At 37.5% G+C, this 27,274-nt stretch overlaps 1 long non-coding RNA gene across 2 annotated transcripts in view; it reads right to left on the minus strand.

The window, feature by feature from the left end:
* LOC133098983 (uncharacterized) overlaps positions 1 to 27,274 on the minus strand; it is a 134,938-nt gene that overhangs the window by 53,677 nt on the left and 53,987 nt on the right. For both annotated transcript variants that reach the window (XR_009702279.1, XR_009702280.1), the window contains exons 2-3: positions 25,530 to 25,592; positions 8,454 to 8,582 (exon numbers count right to left, since the gene is read on the minus strand). This is a non-coding gene — a long non-coding RNA (uncharacterized LOC133098983). The remainder of the gene's footprint in view (positions 1 to 8,453; positions 8,583 to 25,529; positions 25,593 to 27,274) is intronic.

Below are 27,274 nucleotides of genomic sequence, written 5' to 3' on the forward strand. Positions count from 1 at the left end.
AGAGAGGGCAGGCATGGAGGTTTGGAGAGAGGAGAATTCTTGACATAGCCCCTCTGGGGACTCAGAAAGAAAGAGTAAGCAGGTCAGGGGAATGTGATAGGATCACAGACCACACCAAAGCCCCACCTGATGTTGCCGAACATGAATTTAGGGCGTCTATGTGAGTATGTGGCTTTCTCCAGCAGTGTCCAGCAGCCCAAAGGAATGGTCAAAGCAGACAACTGGATTCAAGGTATATGTTCTAAGTCTTGTCAGGCAGATGAAACGGAAGAGTAATGGAGCAATAGAGTTGAGGACACTGGTCAAAGGCTAACGGTATGAAGCATGGTCCTTCCTGGGTAGAGAAGAAAAAGTAGACAGCTAGTGGATGATAAATAAGGAGACAGAAAAAAACTGGAAAGATTCTACTTTTGGAAAACTGATAGAGTGAAAATAACCAAGTGAGAAGAATTGGAGGAATAGAACGTCATAGGTTCAGAGGTGCTGTGGTTTCTTTCTCTTTTTTTCGCTGTGCTGGGCAGCTTGCGGGGATCTTAGTTTCCTGACCAGGGATCGAACCCGGGCCATGGCAGTGAAAGCGCCAAGTCGTAACCACCGGACCACCAGGGAATTCCCAGTGCTGTGGTTTCTCGATGACAAAGTCTGGGAGTGACCATGGGATTGAGTGATTGAAACAGAATGGAAAACGTAATTGGAGATGGAATCAAGGAACTGAGAGGTCAAGAATGCCTCATGGACATACCAAATGGGCCAGATTGTTGGCAGAATTTGGAATGAAAAGGAATACTGTGGGCCCATTGCCAATGACTTCAATAAATAAAGGGTATGACCAGCCAGTCAGAAGATGACAGCTAGAGTACAGAGTGTGGCATAATGGCTATGTTGCCTGGGTCTCAGAGGGCAGAGAACTGAGACCCATGGAAATGGGTGTGTATGACAGAAAGGACCTGACCCGGCAGTCTCCACTTGTGAGGGCTGCAGAGGAAGCACTGTGCCTGGGGTAAAGCCAGCTTTCTAAGGGAAGAGGATGGGGGTATCAGGGGCTTTGTTGATGATGCAATGGGATTCCAGGGGTCACAGAGGAAAAATGAAGGAGAAAAGGGAGGAGTGGAACACTGAGTCAGGTATAAGGATGAGTGTTCCTAAGAGGATAACTCATTGAAAGGGCCCCTCTCTTGGGCACACATCAGGGATATCAGGGGTCTGAGGGATGGTGGTTTGGCAGCTGCATTGATGCAGGAGAATTAATAGGTCAGACCTCTCCGGATTCAGCTTTGTCCTGGTGTGTCACACCTCCAAGACTCATGGGTGTCTGGAAGGAATGAGTTGGGTCTTGACTCCAGAAAAAGGCTATAGTTGAGGGCTGCTGGTTGGCAGTTCTGGATGGTGTGGAATGGTATGACCCTTGTGACCTATGTAAGCTGGTGGCTGGGTGATACTTAACATCCCAGCTTCCTTCACTCCCTCATATTCTGCACTATCTATCTCAGTGCCTCTATGCCTGTTCATTTTAGGGCTTGGTTTTGTTTCTAAACTTAGAGCCCAGGGAAGAGCATTCAGTAACCTTAGAGCACCAGGAGATGTTTTGGGAAAAGCAGATAGCCTGACTCATCATAGCATTAACTAATTTAAACCCAAGGAGTATCAAAGAGTACTCCTTCAAGGAAAGATGCGGTGTTTAGAGTAATTTCCTAGAATGGTTGCTTTCATTAAAAAAAAAAAAAAAAAAAGGAGATTTGTTCAAGATAGCGGAGTAGAAGGATGTGCACTCACTCCCTCTTGTGAGAGCACCAGAATCACAACTGCTGAACAATAATCGACAGGAAGACACTGGAACTCACCAAAAAAGATACCCCACATCCAAAGACAAAGGAGAAGCCACAATGAGAAGGTAGGAGGGGCGCAATCACAATAAAATCAAATCCCATAACTGCTGGGTGGGTGACTCACAAACTGGAGAACACTTATACCACAGAAGTCCACCCACTGGAGTAAAGGTTCTGAGCCCCACGTCAGGCTTCCCAACCTGAGGGTCCAGCAATGGGAGGAGGAATTCCTAGAGAATCAGACTATGAAGCCTAATGGGATTTGATTGCAGGACTTCGACAGGACTGGGGGAAACAGAGACTTCACTCTTGGAGGGCACACAGAAAGTAGTGTGTGCATCGGGACGCAGGGGAAGGAGCAGTGACCCCATAGGAGACTGAACCAGACCTACCTGCTAGTGTTGGAGGGTCTCCTGCAGAGGTGGGGGGTGGCTGTGGCTCACCATGGGCACAAGGACATTGGCAGCAGAAGTTCTGGGAAGTACTCCTTGGCGTGAGCCCTCCCAGAGTCCCGCCATTAGCCCCACCAAAGAGCCTGCAGGCTCCAGTGTTGGGTCGCCTCAGGCCAAACAACCAACAGGGAGGGAACCCAGCCCCACCCATCAGCAGACAAGCGGATTAAAGTTTTACTGAGCTCTGCCCACCAGAGCAACAGCCAGCTCTACCCACCACCAGTCCCTCCCATCAGGAAGCTTGCACAAGCCTCTTAGATAGCCTCATCCACCAGAGGGCAGACAGCAGAAGCAAGAAGAGCTACAATCCTGCAGCCTGTGGAAGGAAAACCACATTCGCAGATAGACAAGATGAAAAGGCAGAGGGCTATGTACCAGATGAAGGAACAAGATAAAACCCCAGAAAAACAACTAAATGAAGTGGAGATAAGAAACCTTCCAGAAAGAGAATTCAGAATAATGATAGTGAAGATGATCAAGGACCTTGGAAAAAGAACGAAGGCAAAGATCGAGAAGCTGCAAGAAATGTTTAACAAAGACCTAGAAGAATTAAAGAACAAACACCTAGAAGAATTAAAGAACAAACACCTAGAAGAATTAAAGAACAAACAAACAGAGATGAACAATACAATAACTGAAATGAAAAATACACTAGAAGGAATCAATAGCAGAATAACTGAGGCAGAACGGATAAGTGACCTGGAAGACAGAATGGTGGAATTCACTGCTATGGAACAGAATAAAGAAAAAAGAATGAAAAGAAATGAAGACAGCCTAAGAGACCTCTGGGACAACATTAAACGCAACAACATTTGCATTATAGGGGTCCCAGAAGGAGAAGAGAGAGAGAAAGGACCAGAGAAAATATTTGAAGAGATTATAGTCGAAAACTTCCCTAACATGGGAAAGGAAATAGCCACCCAAGTCCAGGAAGCACAGAGAGTCCCAGGCAGGATAAACCCAAGGAGAAACACGCCGAGACACATAGTAATCAAACTGACAAAAATTAAAGACAAAGAAAAATTATTGAAAGCAACAAGGGAAAAATGACAAATAACATACAAGGGAACTCCCATAAGGTTAAAGACGGGAGTGGCATGACATATTTAAAGTGATGAAAGGGAAAAACCTATAACCAAGGTTACTCTACCTGGCAAGGATCTCATTCAGATTCGAGGGAGAAATCAAAAGCTTTACAGACAAGCAAAAGCTAAGAGAATTCAGCACCACCAAACCAGCTCTTCAACAAATGCTAAAGGGACTTCTCTGAGAGGGAAACACAAGAGAAGAAAAGGACCTACAAAAGCAAACCCATAACAATTAAGAAAATGGTCATAGGAACATACATATCGATAATTACCTTAAATGTGAATGGATTAAATGCTCCAACCAAAAGACACAGGCTTGCTGAATGGATACAAAAACAAGACCCATATATATGCTGTCTACAAGAGACCCAGTTCAGACCTAGGGACACATACAGACTGAACGTGAGGGGATGGAAAAAGATATTCCATGCAAATAGAATTCAAAAGAAAGCTGGAGTAGCAATACTCATATCAGATAAAATAGACTTTAAAATAAAGAATGTTACAAGGGACAAGGAAGGACACTACATAATGATCAAGGGATCAATCCAAGAAGAAGATATAACAATTATAAATATATATGCACACAACATAGGAGCACCTCAATACATAAGGCAACTGCTAACAGCTATAAAAGAGGAAATCGACAGTAACACAATAATAGTGGGGGACTTTAACACTTCACTTACACCAACGGACAGATCATCCAAACAGAAAATTAATAAGGAAACAGAAGCTTTAAATGACACAATAGACCAGATAGATTTAATTGATATTTATAGGACATTCCATCCAAAAACAGCAGATTACACTTTCTTCTCAAGTGCACATGGAACAGTCTCCAGGATAGATCACATCTTGGGTCACAAATCAAGCCTCAGTAAATTTAAGAAAATTGAAATCATATCAAGCATCTTTTCTGACCACAATGCTATGAGATTAGAAATCAATTACAGGGAAAAAAACGTAAAAAACACAAACACATGGAGGCTAAACAATACGTTACTAAATAGCCAAGAGATCACTGAAGAAACCAAAGAGGAAATCAAAAAATTCCTAGAGACAAATGACAGTGAAAACACGACGATCCAAAACCTATGGGATGCAGCAAAAGCAGTTCTAAGAGGGAAGTTTATAGCTATACAAGCCTACCTCAAGAAACAAGAAAAATCTCAAATAAACAACCTAACCTTACACCTAAAGGAACTAGAGAAAGAAGAACAAACAAAACCCAAAGTTAGTAGAAGGAAAGAAATCATAAAGATCAGAGCAGAAATAAATGAAATAGAAACAAAGAAAACAATAGCAAAGATCAATAAAACTAAAAGCTGGTTCTTGGAAAAGATAAACAAAATTGATCAACAATTAGCCAGACTCATCAAGAAAAAGAGGGAGAGGACTCAAATCAATAAAATGAGAAATGAAAAAGGAGAAGTTACCATAGACATTGCAGAAATACAAAGCATCCTAAGAGACTACTACAAGCAACTCTATGCCAATAAAATGGACAACCTGGAAGAAATGGACAAATTCTTAGAAAGATATAACCTTCCAAGACTGAACCAGGAAGAAATAGAAAATATGAACAGACCAATCACAAGTAATGAAATTGAAACTGAGATTAAAAATCTTCCAACAAACAAAAGTCCAGGACCAGATGGCTTCACAGGTGAATTCTACCAAACATTTAGAGAAGAGCTAACACCCATCCTTCTCAAACTCTTCCAAAAAATTGCAGAGGAAGGAACACTCCCAAACCTATTCTATGAGGCCACCATCACCCTGATACCAAAACCACCCTGATACCAGATACTACAAAAAAAGAAAATTACAGACCAATATCACTGATGAATATAGATGCAAAAATCCTCAATAAAATACTAGCAAACAAAATCCAACAACACATTAAAAGGATCATACACCATGATCAAGTGGGATTTATCCCAGGGATGCAAGGATTCTTCAATATATGCAAATCAATCAATGTGATACACCATATTAACAAATTGAAGAATAGAAACCATATGATCATCTCAATAGATGCAGAAAGAGCTTTTGACAAAATTCAAAATTCAATTCAAAATGATAAAAACTCTTCAGAAAGTGGGCATAGAGGGAACCTACCTCAACATAATAAAGGCCATATATGACAAACCCACAGCAAACATCAATCTCAATGGTGAAAAACTGAAAGCATTTCCTCTAAGATCAGGAAGAAGACAAGGATGTCCACTCTCACCACTATTATTCAACATAGTTTTGGAAGTCCTAGCCACCACAATCATAAAAGAAAAAGAAATAAAAGGAATACAAACTGGAAAAGAAGAAGTAAAACTGTCACTGTTTGCAGATGACATGATACTATACATAGAGAATCCTAAAGATGCCACCAGAAAAGTATTAGAGCTAATCAATGAATTTGGTAAAGTTGCAGGATACAAAATTAATGCACAGAAATCTCTTGCATTCCTATACACTAATGATGAAAATCTGAAAGAAAAATTAAGGAAACACTCCCATTTACCATTGCAACAAAAAGAATAAAATACCTAGGAATAATCCTACCTAGGGAGACAAAAGACCTGTATGCAGAAAACTATAAGACACTGATGAAAGAAATTAAAGACAATACCAACAGATGGAGAGATATACCATGTTCTTGGATTGGAAGAATCAACATTGTGAAAATGACTATACCACCCAAAGCAATCTACAGATCCAATGCAATCCCTCTCAAATTACCAATGGCATTTTTTCCAGAACTAGAACAAAAAATCTTAAAATTTGTATGGAGACACAAAAGCCCCCGAATAGCCAAAGCAGTCTTGAGGGAAAAAAACGGAGCTGGAGGAATCAGACTCCCTGACTTCAGACTATACTACAAAGCTACAGTAATCAAGACAATACGGTACTGGCACAAAAACAGAAATATAGGTCAATGGAACAGGATAGAAAGCCCAGAGATAAACCCACGCACCTATGGTCAACTAACCTATGACAAAGGAGGCAAGGATATACAATGGAGAAAAGACAGTCTCTTCAATAAGTGGTGCTGGGAAAACTGGACAGCTACATGTAAAAGAATGAAATTAGAACACTCCCTAACATGATACACAAAAATAAACTCAAAATGGATTAGAGACCTAAATGTAAGACTGGACACTATAAAACTCTTAGAGGAAAACATAGGAAGAACACCCTCTGACATCAATCACAGAAAGATCTTTTTTGATCCACCTCCTAGAGTAATGGAAATAAAAACAAAAATGAACAAATGGGACCTAATGAAACTTACAAGTTTTTGCAAAGCAAAGGAAAGTACAAACAAGATGAAAAGACAACCCTCAGAATGGGAGAAAATATTTGCAAATGAATCAACGGACAAAGGATTAATCTCCAAAATATATAAACAGCTCATGCAGCTCAATATTAAAAAAACAAACAACCCAATCAAAAAATGGGCAGAAGACCTAAATAGACATTTCTCCAAAGAAGACATACAGATGGCCAGGAAGCACATGAAAAGCTGCTCAACATCACTAATTATTAGAGAAATGCAAATCAAAAGTACAATGAGGTATTACCTCACATCAGTTAGAATAGGCATCATCAGAAAATCTACAAACAACAAATGCTGGAGAGGGTGTGGAGAAAAGGGAACCCTCTTGCACGGTTGGTAGGAATGTAAATTGATACAGCCACTATGGAGAACAGTATGGAGGTTCCTTAAAAAACTAAAAATAGAATTACCATATGATCCAGCAATCCCACTACTGGGCATATACCCTGAGAAAACCATAATTCAAAAAGACACATTCACCCCAATGTTCATTGCAGCACTATTTACAATAGCCAGGTCATGGAAGCAACCTAAATGCCCATCGACAGATGAATGGATAAAGAAGATGTGGCACATGTATACAATGGAATATTACTCAGCCATAAAAAGGAACAAAACTGGGTCATTTGTAGAGATGTGGATGGATCTAGAGACTATCATACAAAGTGAAGTAAGTCAGAAAGAGAAAAACAAATATTGTATATTAACGCATATATGTGGAACCTAGAAAAGACATAAATACAGTAATATATATAAAATGGATAACTAATAAGAACCTGCTGTATAAAAAAATAAATTAAATAAAATTCAAGAATTCCAAAAAAACAATGTAATTGTTGATATTGAATAATAAAATATGTCAATATTTGGGAAAAAAAAAAAGGAGAAAGAAAATTTATAAAGGACTCTGATCACCGCAAATCGATTTTTTCTTAAATATGAACCACAATCCACTCTTGGCCTCAGGTTGGTTTATTTACACACTATATTTATTTTCACTCTCCATGGTGAGTTTTTTTGTTTGTTTAAAAGGCACAGGTCGCATTTTAGTGTGTGTCCAGTTCACTACACATGAACAATTTAGTGTTCTTTGGAGTACTCCTGAACCCTTGAAATGCCATACGTTGAGGGCTTCATCGTCCTTACATTCTCTCTGTCAGCAGATTTTTTAGTGAACATCTTGCTGGTAGACCCCATTTTATTGTTTAATAAAGAGATTCAATGACCCCAGGAAAAGGGAGGTTTTAAGAAAATCCTAGTGGGGCTTTGATATAAAGATCTTCTAAGTCCATTCCACTCGTTTTTTCTTGCCTTATTAAAGTAACTGTAACTTTCAGCTTTTAATGCATTGTTCCCTTCATGCTAACTTCCTAAGCTCTAAGCTTGTGCAGCATCTGGTGACATGGCAATCACTTTACAGCACATTCAAAGCATCGGTTGACAAAAGAATCAGTAAAATAGCATTATTATGTATCTTAAATGAATCCAATACTTATAGCAAACCAAGTGGCTTGGAGTTTGGCTGTTTCACATGCCCAGTGTAAGGATGCTTATATGCTTATATGGCAGGATGCATGACCTGCACATTGATGACATTAACTTTCAGATACAGAAAACACAACTAGCATGGGAGAGACGCTGCTAAGTAGTCAGTTTCCTTACTCACTGATATCACTTTGTCATTAATTCTTTCCATCCTCATATACCCGTAAATCTATTTGAAAAAATTAAATGTCAACCATCATACCTCAGGTTCTGTGTTTATTTTTGTATGAAAAGGAAGGGTGAGCTGGGGGCAGGCTGTTGAGAGCTGTTTGCTGTGCTTGAGGCCAGACTGCTCTGAGGTTTTCTGGCATTTTTTCATCTGTGCTGCCATCTAGAGAAGAGAATGAGAAACACTCAAAAACTGGAAAAGTAAACTGGAAGTCCCAGGATGGAGTTATGGGAAAATGGACACTGTATACTGATTTGTAGAAAACTGTAAGAAACATCAGGGAGATTTGGTGGCGATAATTTTATGTTTTTCCCCCCTCTCTCTCCGTCCCTCCCAGATGCAAAACAGAATTTGGATATCTGTTACCGGTGTTTATGACAGGCATTCCTGCGGAGCCATTTCCTGTATTCAAATTGAACTCTTCTTACATAAATAAAGTTAAATTGTGTTAACTTTCTGGGACCTCCGAAGTGGTGTAATTTTTCCATAGTTAAGATGTTGCTGGAAATGCTCATATTCTCACTCCTGCAAGATTTGGAGATGAAATGGCAGGCGTGCGTGCGTGTATTTGTGTGTGTGTGTGTGTGTGTGTTAACAAGATAAAGAGGTCCTTTGAAGACTGAGGGGCAGTTTCCTGAAGTCAGTGTGTTCCACAGAAGCTCCTAGTTCTGCAGAATGTTTATAGGTGAAACATTGGTCAAATAAATTTGGGGAATGCTAGGTAAAACCATTTTAAACAGTTTTCTTTATTACAGCCAGGACTTCTAATAGTCTTTAGTTTACCAATGGGCACTGTGAACTTGCAAGAGAGGAAAGTGCTGGGCAAAGTTTCCCAAACTTATTTGATCTTGAAACCCTGGGCTTTTCGTAGGACCGGTGTTGTGTGGAGCAAGCTTTAGGAAATATTACAACAGGGAAAGGAAGTTGGCCTGCTGCATGCACGCCATGTGCAAACATACCAGTCCTCCATTCCTCTAGAAGGAATGTTATAGGAATGGAATTTGTTTGATAATTGCTACTTGCAGGTATGACAAAGTAAGTGTACCTATAACGTAGGCCAGATTTTCTCTCTCAGCTTACTTATCAAATAGCAAATAATAAGATATGGTCTTTTTACTTAGCACACATTTAGCATGCTCTAAATCTATGCAAGGTACCATTGGGCAGGGAGGATAGTGAAAGTAAAACATGATTCTTGCCTTTGACAAACAAATAGGTGGAGTGGTAAGTTTAGATACAATATACTAAAAAATCCTTTAAACAATGGTCATACCAGGTTTATTCATCATAACTGAAATAACAGGTTTTATTTCTGTGGAGCAAGGCCATGTTCACCCATGGAAGAAAATAGCCTTTAGAAATGCTTTTGCAGGGGCTTCCCTGGTGGCACAGTGGTTAAGAATCCACCTGCCAAGGCAGGGGACACGGGTTCGAGCCCAGGTCCCAGAGGATCCCACATGCCACAAAGCAACTAAGCCTGTGCGCCACAACTACTGAGCCTGCGCTCTAGAGCTCGAGAGCCACAACTACTGAAGCCCGTGCGCCTAGGGCCCGTGCTCCGCAACAAGAGAAGCCACCGCAATGAGAGGCCCGCGTGCCTGCCGCAGCTAGGGAAAACCCGTGCACAGCAATAAAGACCCAATGCAGCCAAAAATAAATAAAACAAAATAAATAAATTTTTAAAAATTAAGAAATGCTTTTGTAATAGCAACCACTGTTAGAGGATTTTACCTTATTTTTTTTTTTAATTAAAATGTCAATGGCCATGAATATTTTCCTGTATTAATCCTGGAAAATGACATTCTTGTGAAACTGAGTGAACAATATTAATTCTTCTCTTTTGATAATTTATCTGAACTTTAGGAAAAAGAATATATAATTCATGCTTTTGACTCAAGAAGTAATGTCTCTGTTTAGGAATTAATAAGGATAATGATAAAACATCATCTCTCCCAAAGGATAAATATTATTTTCATTTTATAGAAGCAACTGGGGCTTAGAGAAGTGAATCAGTTTGTCTAATAGCTTGTAAATGGTGGGACTGGGATTCAATTCCAGTCCTATCTGTTCCTAAATCTTTATTATTTATTTCCCTTATGGTGGGGGCAGAGTAATTTTAGAAAATGTTTGCATACTACCTGATTTCCATAATATCAAAATAAGACTTCCCAAAGTGAAATGGGGAAAACACTTTTCCTGGGATTTAGAGAATTACACACACACACACACACACACACACACACACACACACACATATATAGGAGACTGTAAGCTTTATGAGAGCAGAAACCACAGGACCGTATCTGTTTTCTTTACCATACTAAACCTGGTGTTTAGTACATGCCTTGCACGTAGGTCCTCAATAAGGATTTGCTCAATGGAGTGCACTCAAATGATAATGTTTGGGATTAGGTGCTGGGCACACATAAAACCTTCAATATTCTATTGCCATTTTTTGCAGTAGAATTCAGTTATAAATCTGTAAAGTCTTCTCTCTTCATGAAATGGTCTGAACCTGGTCAAGGGCACTTTCGACATTTGCAAATGTGTTTTCCAGTCCAGTCTCAATAGTTAATCACATTGTGAGTCAATTTGTGGATGATTGAGAACCTTCGCCTACATGGTTGTTTGGTCATTCTCCGCAAATTCATTCCTTGAAATGTGTTAAAAGAAGTAGGCTTGAAAGAAAACTAGACTTGAAGGCAAAGACCAAATATTTTTTATATTTGTATTCTTAGCACTCTGCTTCATAATAGGTGCATGGTACATGTTGAAAAAAGAAGGAAGAAAGAAAGGGGAGGGGAAAGGAAGAAAAATGAGAGTTAAGAATCTTGGACTTTAGCCTTGGGTTGGCTATGTAAACTTGGGCCAATCATTTCTTTTTTGTTCCTCAGTTTCCTTTTCTGGAGCTAGGGATGTTGACCTACTTGATCACTGAGGCCCCTCCAGATTTTAAATGCCTGTGGAAGAGACTTGGGTCATTCTTGGTATAAACAAGACCATGTTTGTTTGTTTCCACTAGGGGGTACTGTAGTACTAGTACAGTGGCCACTGTCTTCCAATTTATCCAATTCTGATTGTTTTTTCTGAATTTACTCTCCTGAAAGACATTCCTTTTTCTTTTTTTTTTGAAGTATATGTTTTTAAAAAAAATTTTATTGGAGTATAGTTGATTTACAATGTTGTGTTAGTTTCTGCAGTACAGCAAAGTGAATCTGTTATACATATACCTATATCCACACTTTTTTAGATTCTTTTCCCATATCCGTCATTACAGAGTACTGAGTAGAGTTCCTAATGTCTCAGCTACCAAGAATGAATTGGCAGCTGGAGTTCCTCAGTGACTGGGTGATGCTGAAGTTCATCCCTGACCAGTCCTCAGAAGGCTTCAAAGGTCTTCCAAATGTTTTCTTAGCTCTCTCCAGTGACTCCTTAAGTCATGGCTAAGGCCTGGGTTGTATTAGATTGAGCAGGGACTGGATAAGAAATCCTGCACCAGGCACAAAGTTAATGTAATTTTTTTACTCAGAATTTTGCTATCTGTCCAATCTGGTTGTCCATTCTCTTTTTTCAGATTTGGCATCCATAGTGAAAAGAACAAGTTAGGATGTCCCTCTTTTCTGAGTGATTCACACCATGTTTACCAAAGAGAGCAATTGGTTTTTCCATTTCCTTTGACAATCTTCTGAATATTTTGACAATAGAACACCAAAATTATGTGAATAAATGGACATTCCTTACTTTTAACTTTCAAACTCAAATTTATACTACAAAGTATAAGATTTAATTCTATAATGGAAGCTGGATAAACCTAGGAAGAATTTAGCTCAATGATGATTAATATAGCTTAGTAGAGAAACCACAGAACTATTTGCTTAGTAAGGTTATGAGATGTTAAGATTTTGCTTGGGCAAAAAGAGGGCCTTGACACTCTTTTAACGGAAAACAAAATGGAGCAAATTCCATTTACCCTAACAACAAAAACAGAAATTTAAGAAATGTGCTAAATCTACATGAAGACAACTATATAACTAACCAAGAGTTTAAAAGAAGGCTTAGGGCTTCCCTGGTGGTGCAGTGGTTGAGAATCTGCCTGCCAATGCAGGGGACATGGGTTTGAGCCCTGGTCTGGGAAGATCCCACATGCCGTGGAGCAGCTAGGCCCGTGGGCCACAATTACTGAGCCTGCGCGTCTGGAGCCTGTGCCCCACAACAAGAGAGGCCGCGATAGTGAAATGCCTGCACACCGCGATGAAGAGTGGCCCCCGCTTGCCGCAACTAGAGAAAGCCCTTGCACAAAACGAAGACCCAACACAGCCAAAAAATAAATAAATAAATAAATAAATAAAAGAAGGCTTAAATAGAGAGCTATACCATGTTCTTGGATAAGAAGGTTCAACATTGTAAAAATTTAAAATTATTCCCTCAAAGTATTCATAAATATAATAAAATTCCAATCAAAATTCTAATTAGATAGTCTTGGAATCTTGATAAAAGAGTTCTGAAATTCATTGAGAAAAATGAAGTTAAGAAGAGCAAAGAAAAAAAGTTTTAAACTTTTGAGCGGGAAGGGGATTTGAATGATCAGATTTTAAAAGAAATTATAAAATGGCTGAAACTGAAACAATATCATAGTGGCAACAAAATAAACAACCAATAAAATAGAATAGGAAGTCCAGAAATAAATCCAAGTATGATGGCTTGGATGTGTGTGTGTGTGTGTGTGTGTGTGTGTGTGTGCGTGTGTGTGTGTTTTGGTTACCTAGCATATGAATGCTTTTCCCAGTATGGAAACTGAAGAAGGGCACATCTTCCTTCTTCTAAATAGGAAGGGCATCAGCATATAACTGAGGTTTACCCAGTGAGATTCTGACGCTGAATCCAGGAGTGATGCAAAGGTACAGGGACCGGCAATTTATTTACAGAGAGAGTGGTGATGTCAATAACCCAGGAGAAGAGAATGCCTGGTGGTAGCAGTGTCACTGGAAGCATTCTGCCTAGACTCTTCCTTTAATAGGTTTTGCCCAAGTTCTGCCAGCATTCTAACTAGACTGTTCCAACAGAGGTCCTTGGCTGAGTTATCTGTTGCCAGCGTCTTTTGGTTTCTATTTCTTGAGTTTGGTTTTTAACTTTCCCATAGATTTTGTGAACTATTTGGCATCCTTCCAACAAATTCCATTCTATTTAAGCTACCTAGAGTTGGTAGCTCAACAAATCTTAGCAAACCAAATTCAACAATATATAAAAAGGAAAAAATATATAAACAGCTCATGCAGCTCAATATTAAAAAACAAAAACCCAATCAAAAAATGGGCAGAAGACCTAAATAGACATTTCTCCAAAGAAGACATACAGATGGCCAGGAAGCACATGAAACATGTGCTCAACATCACTAATTATTAGAGAAATGCAAATCAAAACTACAATGAGGTATCACCTCACACCACTTAGAATGGGCATCATCAGAAAATCTACAAACAACAAATGCTGGAGAGGGTGTGGAGAAAAGGGAACCCTCTTGCACGGTTGGTGGGAATGTAAATTGATACAGCCACTATGGAGAACAGTATGGAGGTTCCTTAAAAATCTAAAAATAGAATTACCATATGATCCAGCAATCCCACTACTGGGCATATACCCTGAGAAAACCATAATTCAAAAAGACGCATGCACCACAATGTTCATTGCAGCACTATTTACAATAGCCAGGTCATGGAAGCAACCTAGATGCACATCGACAGATGAATGGGTAAAGAAGATGTGGTACATATATACAATGGAATATTACTCAGCCATAAAAAGGAATGAAATTGAGTCATTTGTTGAGACGTGGATGGATCTAGAGACTGTCATACAGAGTGAAGTAAGTCAGAAAGAGAAAAACAAATATCGTATATTAACGCATATATGTGGAACCTAGAAAAATGGTACAGATGAACCGGTTTGCAGGGCAGAAGTTGAGAGACGGATGTAGAGAACAAACATATGGACACCAAGGGGGGAAAGCCGCGGGGGAGTGGGGATGGTGGTGTGCTGAATTGGGCGATTGGGATTGACGTGTATACACTGATGTGTATAAAACTGATGACTAATAAGAATCAGCTGTATAAAAAAAAGTAAAATTAAATTAAAAAATTTAAAAAAAAAAACCCAAATTCAACAATATGTAAAAAGGACCGTATACTATGATCAAGTGGGATTTATTCCAGGGATGCAAGGATGCTTCAGTATCTGCAAATCAATCAATGTGATACACCACATTAACAAAAGGAAGGATACAAATTACATGATCATTTCAATATACACAGAAAAAGCATTTGACAAAATTCAGCATCCATTCATGACAAAAACTCTCACCAAAGTTGGTACAGAGGGAACGTATCTCAACATAATTAAGACCATATAAAACAAACCCATAGTAAACATCATACTCAATGGTGAAAAGCTGAAAGCTTTTCCTCTAAAATCAGGAACAAGACAAGAATGCCTGCTCTCACCATTTCTATTTAACATAGTATTAGAAGTACTAACCACAGGAATCAGACAAGAAAAAGAAATAAAAGGCATCCAAATTGGAAGGGGAGAAGTAAAACTGTCACTATTTGCAGATGATATGATACTATATATAGAAAACCTTAACATCTCCACCAAAAAACTATTGGAACTAACACATGAATTCAGTAAATTTGCAGGATACAAGATTAATATACAGAAATTTATGGCTTTTCTATACACTGATAATGAACTATCAGAAAGAAAAAGCAATCCCATTCAAAATCACACCAGAAAGAATAAAATACCTAGGAATAAACTTAACCAAGGAAATGAAAGACGTATAAGCCAAAAACTATTAAACACTGATGAAGGAAATTGAAGATGATACCAAGAAATGGAACGATATCCCATGTTTGTGAATTGGAAGAATTGATATTGTTTAAATGTTCATACTACCCAAAGCAATCTACAGATTTAATGCAATCCCTATTAAAATACCCATGACATTTTTCACAGAACTAGAAGAAATAATCGTAAAATTTATATGGAACAACAAAAGACCTTGAATAGCCAAAACAATCTTGAGGAAAAAGAACAAAGCTGGAGGTATCATGCGCCCTGACTTTAAACTATGCTACAAAGCTACAGTAATCAAAACAGTATGGCACTGGCACAAAAACAGACACATAGATCAATGGAACAGAGACCAGAAATAAACCCATGCCCTTATGGTCAATAATCTATGACAAAGGAAAGAATATATGATGGGAAAAGATAGTCTCTTCAATAAGTGGTGCTCGGAAAAACTGGGCAGCAACATGTAAAATAATAAAATTAGAAGACTTTCTCACACCATATACAAAAATAAACTCAAAATGGATTAAAGACCTAAATATAAGACTGGAAAGTATAAAACTCCCAGAAGAAAATGTAGGCAAAACATTCTCTGACACAAATCATAGCAATATTTTTCTGGATCAGTCTCCAAAGGCAAAGGAAACAAAAGAAAAAATAAACAAATGGGACTTAGCTAAATTTAAGAGCTTTTGCACAGCAAAGGAAACCACTGACAAAATGAAAAAACAACATACTGAATGAAAGAAAATATTTGCAAATGATATGACAAATAAGGAGTTAATATCCAAAATATATAAAGCGTTCATGCAACTCAATATTAAAAAAAACAACAACTCGATCAAAAAATGGGTAGAAGAACTGAATAGACATTTGTCCAAAGAAAACATACACATGGCCAACAGGCACATGAAAAGCTGCTCAACATTGCTAATCATCAGTGAATGTAAATCAAAACCATGAGATATCACCTCACACCTGTCAGAAATGTTGGCGAGGATGTAGAGAAAAGGGAAGCCTAGTATATTGTTGGTAGGAAAGTAAATTGGTTCAGCCACTATAGAAAACAATATGGAGATTTCTCAAAAAACTAAAAGCAGAACTACCATATGCTCTAGCAATTCTACTCTTGGTATATATCTGAAGAAAATGAAAACACTAATTCAAAAAGACATGCACCCAGTGTTCATAGCAGCATTATTTACTATAGCCAAGATATGGAAGCAACCTAAATGTCCATCAATAGATGAATGGATAAAGAAAATATGGTATATATATATATATACACACACACACACACACACACACACAATAGAATATTACTCGGTGATAAAAAAGAACGAAATTTAGGGGCTTCCCTGGTGGCACAGTGGTCGAGAGTCTGCCTGCCAAAATGTGGCCATTTTCCTCATTACAGGACATCACATCGGCTCATTAGACTGTTAACACTACATAGACCGGGACAAAAGAGTAGAAAGTATATATATCTTTGAAACTTTGAAAAATGTTCAAGGGTTCAGTGGTGTAGAGAATATGTTTGGTCATGATTCTAAAGTAAGTGTTAAACATTGTACTTGAGCCCTTTCCCGTGAAGAAGAGACACTATTTTGGTGGACCTCTTTGAATTTTAGCGGTTTACTACTGGGTCCAAGCGGAGCATCTAACCCTGGAACACCAAACAACTGCAATCCCACTTGCTCATCATGATCCAGGTGTTATCTGAGACTCCTACCTCAAGTTGAAAAGGTAAATATAGAACCAGGCCTGGACAGGTCCTGAAAGCAAGTAAGTTTAATGAACAAGTTGCTCATATTCTCCTGTTGCCTATTCCTGTGAGCCTTGTTATTGCCTCATGGGGGCTTTCACTATGACCAATTAACTTAGGAGGAAAAAATTAAAACCTGGGTTACAGATGTGTCTTACTGGCTTGGAGTGGATTGCTTTAGGATTTATAGCTCACTTAGAGACCAGATGGACGAGGGAAAAAGACAGTCCTTACAATGGGCAGATTTTGAACAAATATATCTCATTGTTCAATCTTCCTGGAATCAATAGTGGCTAATGATTTGGTAACTTGACGAGCAACTTGGAAGGGGTAAGATTAGTGACAAGGAAGTTTGAGAAAAAGGTATGTGAAAGGACCTTTAGTTATGGGCCAGAAGATGAGAATATCATATTGTATATTGTTGAAAAGTGGAGATGATTACATTTCCTGGTTATAGTATTTAAAATTTTAATTAGTTTTGGGGTTTACACTGAAGATTAGTTTATAAAACAAATAAACTTGATCCTGCAGTGGTTGATTCTGGTGGAGTGTGTGTGTGTGTGTGACAAAAATTCTACTTATTTCCTTCTCACTCTTCCCTTATAAACCCGTAGGCTACTCAGAGTATGATTAAAGCTACTAATATAGTCCATCCTCATTTTAGAGATGAGAAAATTTTCAAAGAATTGACTTGACCTGTTGCAAGTCATACTGTTAGTGGCATAGCCAGAATGAAAACTCAAATCTGCCTCGTAAGCTAGTGCCCTCACCAGAATAGCATATTACTTCTGTAACTGGGAATAAATGCCATTTAATGGTAACTCCACCCTTCCTTGTTATCTAATCCATAACTCATGATGACAGAAAAGTAGCACCATTTTCTATTCTTTGAAACGTGGAAAAGAGAGTTGCAGGGATAGACACTAGAATAAAAAACATTAAATATTTGAGTGTGTATTTATAATCTGCATCATACATTTTCCACTCAGACTTGGAATGGCCTTCGAGCTACAAGTGGTAAACATTGTGCTCAGAGTGTTGTACTCCTCGTGTAATTTAAGGGGAAGGCAGCATAAATCTCTGAAAGATGTTGCTGTCTCCAGCTGTGACTTTTATCTAAGGTTGCACTGTCCACATGAGGCTTTTGAGCACTTGAAATGTGGCTATTCTGAATTGAGATGTGCTGTATAAAATATACACCAGACTTTGAAGACTTAGTACGAAAAAATAATGTAACATATTTCATTAGAAACTTTAAAATACTGACTGTATGTTAAAGTGGTAACATTCTGGAAATTTTTGGTTAAATAAAACATATTATTAAAATTAATTTTACATGTTTTATTACCTCAGCGTGGCTATTAGAAAGTGTAAAATGACATTTGTACTTTGCTTTCTATTTCCCTTAATCAGTGTTGATGAGAGAAAACCAAATCAAATTGAATGGAATTTGGACAAAGTTTCCTGTAGTTCATTAGAGCTGTCAAAATATTAAAGATGTCAGTTATTTCACAAGTCTATGAGCTGCTGAGTTTTTACTTTTGACAAAATCACCATCCGCGAATTGGAATTTTTCATTTTTCAGAAAATCTTGGAGCAGTAAGTTGGGACTGTGTCTAATTCTGCTTTTAACACACAACAAGTTACATTGATGGTATTTGATAATTTTGCTTTAGAAATCAGGTGGACAAAAGCAATTTAGCTCCCCAGGGAAAGTATAGTGAAAAAGGGACTACTGGTTAGTTGCTTTGAACATAGAAATATCTACTTTGAAAATCTGAGGCTTATAAGGGAGGTTGCTACTTTTGAAAAGCTGCTACGCCTAAAGGTTGTTAAAATGAAATTACTTCCCTTAAAGAATGAAAAAATACATAAATAAATAAATAAAAAGAAAATCTGAGGCTTATATCACTTTATCATATTATTTCTAATTTTATTTCACTATAAAATTTTAATTCCTCTATAATGAGATGATGATATTCTTTTTGATATATAAAATTTTAGGTTGGCTATAATCATTCTTTTACAATATCCATTAAACCAAACCCATAAATAAATAAAATATATCATTATATATATTACATATCTAATATATAAAACATATTATATTAGACTAATACACACCAGCATGACAAAACCACAACTAATGTCTTCCAAGTAGGAATGCTAACTTTCCAGAACTTAATGATTTCCTTGGTCTCCTACATTGCGGAGGCGTTCCAATAAAGTTCAAACAACCTTCCAAGATAGAATCATATTATGGCTGTCTTTGAAGTGACAGAGACTGTGAGTGCTACATGGGGGCACAGCACCATACCTGCTAAAATGGACCATAAAGGTCAGTGGTGATGCTCAGTCAGATTAGTGTCTTCTTCTCAAATCTGTTCCTCCTCCTTCTCCTGTGTTGATGGTATCACCATCTATTCACAGTCCTTCTATATTTCCTCACTTTCATTCCGTATGTCCAAGTGGTCATTAAGTAGTGTCAAGTCTACCTTTGAAATGTCTCTTGAATTCTTCCCTCTCTCAACCATTTTCAGGATAACTTTCCTAGGTGAGTCACTCATCAACTTGGCCTCTGATACCTGGAATAGCCTTCAAATGATTAAGTTTCCAAAATGAGGACCTGTCTGCAACTTTTTCCCACTTTAACTGAAGGTCCATATTGCCACCACAATGACCTATCCAAATATCCTAAAGGTATTTCCAACTGGATCCTTACACCTACAGGATAAAGTCCAAACTCCTTAACATAACCTTAAGGCTCTATATGTTCTAATCTAAATGTACTTTTCTAGACTTACGTCCTGCCTCTCCCACCACATCCTAGACTATGAAACCTATGTTTAAAAAAAAAATCACATAATCAAAAATCCTTTAACATTCTGGATTTTTTATTGTTAATATTGGGGGAACTGAGGGGATTTATGTATTGTATAATAAAACAGACATTACTCAAATATAAATCTATTACTTATAGAAAATTTATTCTGTGTATTTCCCTTTGTCAATGAAGTGGGAATTCTTTTGATAGCAAGGGACAGAAATCAAATTTGAATTAGCTTTGGCAAAATTAGAAATTATTGGCTTATGGATTCCAAGGAAGCATTAAAAAAAAACAACCTAAGAGATGGGCAGGGCTGCAGTTGGGCCTCAGGAATGACTGCAGGAACTCCACTGCCATCAAAATTCCTTTTGACAGTTGGCTCAGCTCCTCTCTGCATGTCGCCTGCATCTGCTCTCACTGCAGACAGGATGTCCCCACAAAGCGGAAAACAAGGATAACAACAGTTCTTTGGGTCAGTGTTCTTTAATAACCATGTGGCTGCCTCTCTTTCTTGATTCCAACTTGAAAAATTCAGAGGAAAGCCTCTGACTGTACTGTCTTAGGCCAGGTGCCTACCCCTGGACCCAACAAGTGTTACCAGGGGAGTGGGGTCATGTAAGCAAGAAAAGTTCTGCCTACAACCATGTGGATGGTAGAGAGGGAGAGGGATACCACTTCTTAGGAAAGAGAGCTTTTAGGGAAGGCAGTATCACAGACAATCACTCAAGTAATTCTTAAATAATTTTAGTGATATTAGATAAAAACAGTTGCAAATTGTGTAATTTTTAATTATATTTAACTTCAGTTTTAATTACTAATTGATCCAGGCCTGCTAACACTATAGCTGGCACCACTATAAGAGATTTTTAGGCCTGCTTGGCCTACAAATTTGTGCTCATAATTTGCTTTTTCTACTTAAGATTTTCTTGTTTGTTTTGTTTTAGATTTCTAATGATATTGGTTCCAAATACTGTTAATTTAAGTTCCTAATAGTCATAACTCATATTTCTGTATTTGCTTATTTTATTGGCCAGAACTTCAAGAATCGTGTAAAATAATCATTTGTATCATTGTAAAATTTTTAGATAAATGTATAAATAAAGGCTAGTAGGGTAAGGAAGCAGGAAAAGGGTACCTCAACTGAGTGACTGTATAGGTTCCTGTTGGAGCTAGAAGGGAACTCAATGACAGCAAGGCTTATAACAAGTTGGGATGCAGAGTATGGCATTCCCAGTTTTTAAAATATTGGAACAATACTAAATGGGTTGGTAAGCTGGGGTTGACCTGAGATACTACCCTTCCTCCAGCTCTCCACAGTTCAACAACTAAAAGGTTAGATCTTGGCATAGAAGGGGTTGATTGGTTCCAACTGGTTGTTTAATATTTTGAGCACCAGTGATATTAAAACACAGTAATTTATGTAATTTGATTCCTAGTGGGATACACCCTCAGGACAAAAAAAAAAAAACTTACAAAAAAATCTTATGTCATCTTTGATCACCAAATTGTCAGTAAAAATTCTGAAAGTATTAAAGTAGTCTAAAAGAAGGGACCAAGATTTTTAGCAAAAAGAAATACAACTACAAAACCAAAGAAGCAAAACTTTGTACTCAAGTTTGTATTGAAAATATGAGTATGAACTCATAATGCATTTTTATCCTTAAACTTCTATTTTCCTAGTTCTGTTCACTGAAAAGGCTCAGAAACAGTGAACAACCTCAGAGAAATAAATACTACCACGGCCTAGACTGTGGTCTCTAGGGCTTAGAGAAACGGCTACTTTGAGATCTGGAGCAAGAAATGTATAAGATGAGCCTGGAAATATTGTCATATAAACAGTGAAGAAGCTTGATAGCTTCTTCTTTGATACGACTACTATATGTAAAAGGACTCAGGAGCTAACTTGAGAAGGTTCCCACAATTTGAGCATCAGTAAGAATAACTGCAATTGATTAAACATATCAAGTATGTTAAAATCCATGAGATCATAATGGTATTTTTAAAAGAATTTAATTGGTCACCTTTGGAGGTTGCTAGTAAACCAACTCATTACTCTGAAAACTGGTAAGTAAAGGGAAAGAATCAAGCATTTAGCCTGCCTTTCTCTTATGAGCTTTACCTCCTGGTAGTTAAATAGTTGAGGTCAGGGAAATTATACAAATAGATATTATAGAAATAGTATAGCTAATAAATGAAGAAGAAAAGATATAATTAGAATATTACCATTTTGCAAGCCCTTAATGGAAATAATGGAACTAGGCAATTATCACTGAGGGCTGTTAACATAAAAAGAAAAACACTAGATATCACTATCTCCTGATGGAAGAGCTTATTACCACTTATGAAATGTTTTTGTTTTTAAAAAATGTTAAAGCTTAATAAGATCAAACCTCTAGATCTAACTGGAAGTTTGTAGATGATTAAAGCGGACAGAGAAACATGTTAATTGATGCCACAGGAATGCAATCAAGTCTAGATGTGGGGAAACTCTATAAGGTGAATGACAATAGCTGACACTCAGAGCCTGGCAGGAATTTTTTTTAGGCTTTCTCCCCTAAGCTAAAATGAAACTATGTACCCAGAGAAAAGAAGCAAATTGGAAAAAATGTAGTCGGAAGGGTGGGTCAGTTTCTTTATCATTCAGGCTGCAACCCAGTTCTTTGGAAAACCGGAAACAACTGTCTTTGCCTTGGAAATCTCTACAGGACCAGAGGTGTGGCTCTAGAAAGTGGTTCAAAGTTCACCTGTCCTTTTGCCAATCCCCAAACCTCGCCTATTCATCTCAAAATGCTTGTAGTTACTGGGACAATGAACTGTGCCTTTGTGATGTAGATTTTCTACCCCCATCTTCTCTAGGACCTAAGAGCCGTTCTTTGAAATGCAAACTTTAGGGAGATGTTTCTCATCCAACAAAACAAAACAAAACAAAAAGAAGGGTGGAAATATTTGGAAATGGGGCAAATGAGAAATCTTAAAAATCTTATCTATAAATATTAGTAAAAAGGCTTTAGTCATCTGAACAGATGAACACAACTTTTTCCAACTGCCAAAACAAAATTTGAATCCAACTATTCTTTTATAAACTAGTGAGTTTTGTACTAGTGTACCTCCTAATAAATTCTTTTAAAAATGAGAGCTATAAGTTCTCTGCATCTGCCCATATGTTTGTGTGTATCTGTATACATATGTTGTAGATGTGTGATATTTTTCTACCTTCGGATGGTATTGCAAGCAGATAGGGTATGGGATCCCTGGAGAAAGAGAACCAGGCATGGCTTTCTTGACATAAGAGAGGCTATTTTGTGGCTTAAAGACTTAAACATAAGACATGACATTATAAAACTCCTAGAAGAGAACATAGGAAAAACGTTCTCTAATGTTTTGTACCAATGTTTTCTTAGGTCAGTCTCCCAAGGCAATAGAAATAAAAGCAAAAATAAACAAATGGGACCTAATCAAGCTTACAAGCTTTTGCACAGCAAAGGAAGCCATAAACAAACGAAAAGACAACCTATGGAATGGGAGAAATTTGCAAATGATGCGACCTACAAGGGCTTAATTTCCAAAATATACAAACAGCTCATACAACTCAACAACAAAAAACCAAACAACCCAATTGAAAAATGGGCAGAACTAAGTAGACATTTCTCCGAAGAAGACATACAGATGGCAAACAGGCACATGAAAAGATGCTCAACATCACTAATTATTAGATAAATGTAAATCAAAACTGAAATGAGGTACCACCTCAGGCCGGTCAGAATGTCCATCATTAAAGTCTACAAAATAACAAATGCTAGAGAGGGTGTGGAGAAAAGGCAACCCTCCTACACTGTTAGTGGGAATGTAAGTTGGTGCAGTCGACATGGAACACAGTATGTAGGTTCCTCAAAAACTAAAAATAGAGTTGCCATATGATCCAGCAATCCCACTCCTGGATATATATCCAGACAAAACTATAATTCAAAAAGATAACTGCACCCCTATGTCCACAGCAGCACTATTCACAATAGCCAAGACATGAAAACAACCTAAATGTCCATCAACGGATGAATGGGTAAAGAAGATGTGGTACATATATACAATGGAATACTACTCAGCCATAAAAAAGAATGAAATAACGCCATTTACAACAAAATGAATGGAACTAGAGATTATCATACTAAGTGAAGTAAGTCAGAAAGAAAAGGACAAATATCACATGATATCACTTACATGTGGAATCTAAAATATGACACAAATGAACTTATCTACGAAACAGAGACAGACTCACAGACGTAGGGAACAGATTTGTGGTTGCCAAGGGGGAGGGGAGGTGGGGGATGGAGGGAGTGGGAGTATGGGGTTAGTAGATGCAAACTATTATATATAGAATGGATAAACAACAAGGTCCTACTGTATAGCACAGGGATCTAGATTCAATATCCTGTGATAAACTATAATGGAAAAGAATATAAAAAAAGAATGAATATATGTGTATAACTGAATCACTTTGCTGTACAGCATCAACTATACTTCAATTAAAAGAAAAAAAAAGGAAGCCATTTTGACCTAAGCCATTTTGTGATCTAAGCCTGGCCACAATGCTTGCCCTTGAACAGGCCTCAGTAATTAATGATCTTAAAGGAAGTGAGGGAATGCAGGAACAAAGGAAAAGCAGTCAAGAAGCAATAGTACAGTGATAAAACAGAGTCCTAGTTCCTTCTCAAGGGATATAGGTAACAATCTGATATATATCTTTGAGTTCTGCAGGAACTAAGGCCCCAACCCAGGTGGAGGATGAAATGATGATGTTGAACTTTTTTGGCCCTCGTGACTTCAATCAACTAAAACTGGGACTCTGTCAACCTTTGCCCCAATTCTATGCTGAATTATCCTCTGTTCTAGCCCCTTCACGAATATGCATGTATCCTTCACTTAAAACTTCCCCAGTTTTGCTGTTTGGGGAGATACTGCTTTGGGAAAGATCCCCGGTGTTCTCTTTACTTGTTGCAAGTAATAAATTCTTCCTTCTCCTGATTTTTGACTTCGTTGTGTTTTTTGACTTGACACCCACCAAGAGGCAAACCCAGTTTTCGGGTAACAATATTGCCAAAATTAATTTTAAAACATCTCTATTTAACTGGTTTAGAATTAAATACTTATAAATTCAGTATTCCTAAAGTTCTCAGAAATATGATGAAAACTAACCCAAATGTTTTTCAAGTTTCCATGATCTGGGAAAATACTGAGTATTAAAGTTAATTTAAACTTGTTGGTTTAATAAAAATAGACATGTCTTAGAGTTATTAGCATTAAATACAAAATTTTTATTCTACCTGGGTTTACTAATCAAATAAGCTCATTTTGAAACCCAGCAGGACCCTGTGGGGCTCCTGGGCACAGAAGCCTTTCTGTCCCGTTCTTGTTTGTAGGGAACAGACTCCAGCCTCCATGACCTTCCCTGAATTCCAAAGGGCAGATTCAACTGGTTGCTAGTTGGGGAAGGGAGGGGATGCAGAGACAAGGGAGGAGCAGACAAGAAACCACCTGAGGCAAGATTAAAGGAACCAGAGAAGCTCATCAAGATTAGGAGACCACCTGAGATGAGATTAAAGGGGTGCAGGCCCTGCACACACCCCAATCTTATCAGCAAACCCACCCTTGAACCATTGCTATAAAAACTCACCAATTCCTCCTGGGTTGGGACATGCAGTGTTTCAGGGCAGGAGTCTGCTGTGTCCCTCTTCGCCTGGCAAAGAAATAAAGTTATTCTTTTCTACTTCACCCAAAACTCTGTCTGTGAGATTCGATTTGACCCTGGTGCACAGAGGCTGAGGTTTTGGCATCAAATTTATCCTTGTTACAAAATTAGCTAGCAAAAAAAAAAATGTGGTATGACAAAATTTTCATATCACAATTGTTGAAAACTAATACATTAAATAGATATAAGGTAAGAGTTTTTAGGTATAATAATTCTGTTTTTTTGTAGGTGTACTTAAAAATAGCTTCCAGGGCTTCCCTGTTGGAGCGGTTGTTAAGAATCTGCCTGCCAACGCAGGGGGCATGGATTCAAGCCTTGTTCCAAGAAGATCCCACATGCTGCAGAGCAACTAAGCCTGTGTGCCACAACTACTGAGCCTGCGCTCTAGAGCCTGCGAGCCACAACTACTGAAGCCTGCACATCACAACTACTGAAGCCTGTGCGCCTAGAGCCCGTGCTCTGCAACAAGAGAAGACCCAGCAATGAGAAGCCCATGCACTGCAATGAAGAGTAGCCCCCACTCACCACAACTAGAGAAAGCCCACACGCAGCAACGAAGAACCAACCCAGCCATAAATAAATAAATAAATTAATGAATTAATTAAAAAAAAAAAAACAGCTTTCAAAATCTTTTGGTAACTTGAAACTGTACAGTTTTGCTAAGTTAAATTATATGATGTAAATTTATTAAATAGCTAGATCATTTCCAAATAAGACAAAGTATGGTACATTAATTATTGAACATAGGTTTATCTACTTTTGGCTTCCTATTACAAAGGAATTAAAAGATAAATTTGTGTTTGTTAGTAAACATGTCTTGTGCTTTGAAAAATGGTACAAGAAACATATTATGGAAATTATAAAAAAATATTAGTCTGCCAATTCACAAAAATGCTAATGTAAAAGACAGTTCATAATTGCTTACTTAGTTTTCATTAAAAATTAAGGTTTCTAAGGGTTAAGAATTCTAATTAATATATGTAATTAATATTACTAAAAATAATAAGGGAAACAATTATGTATGCAAGGAAAATAAAATGTATTTTTGGGTAAGAAAATTATGAGGTACGGAGATGCATTTTTATTGAGGGAAAACAAAGTGATTTTGTCCTAAAATATAGCTGGTATTCCAGAATGAGAAAGAGGAAAATAAAGGACAAACTCTGGACATAGAAAGTTGTAAAAGGTTTATGAAAAAAGAAATCTTGGAAAAGAAATTTTGTGTATGATCAAGCTGGATAAGATTGAATTGATTCATTATAAGGATTTTAGAAATAAGCTTTAACATCAATAGTGTATTTATGTAAAACTAAAACCTAGTTTTTTTTCTGCCAAAAAACCAAAAATTTTTTGAACTATTGGTCTGCTCCTGATAAGATGTTATGAAAATTTTTTGCCTAGAAAGCAAAGATTTTAGGTCTTACCAACTGTGCTTCACACTGTGTCCATCAGGTCTTTGTTTGCTTAAAATTGAATCTTCTTAATATTAATATTACAAGAGTTGAATTTTATTTACAATTATTTAACTTTTTGTATTTACTTACAATGTCTTTAATTGTCACCTTGGTTAAATGGATATCTAAGTATTGTTTCATAGTGATCTATTTTCCTATTTGATCAAGTGTTTTAAAGCCTTTTAATATTTTTGACAAACTTCAACCAAATGCTAG

The sequence above is a fragment of the Eubalaena glacialis genome, chromosome 1, assembly GCF_028564815.1.
Source record: "Eubalaena glacialis isolate mEubGla1 chromosome 1, mEubGla1.1.hap2.+ XY, whole genome shotgun sequence".
Taxonomy (NCBI): domain Eukaryota; kingdom Metazoa; phylum Chordata; class Mammalia; order Artiodactyla; family Balaenidae; genus Eubalaena; species Eubalaena glacialis.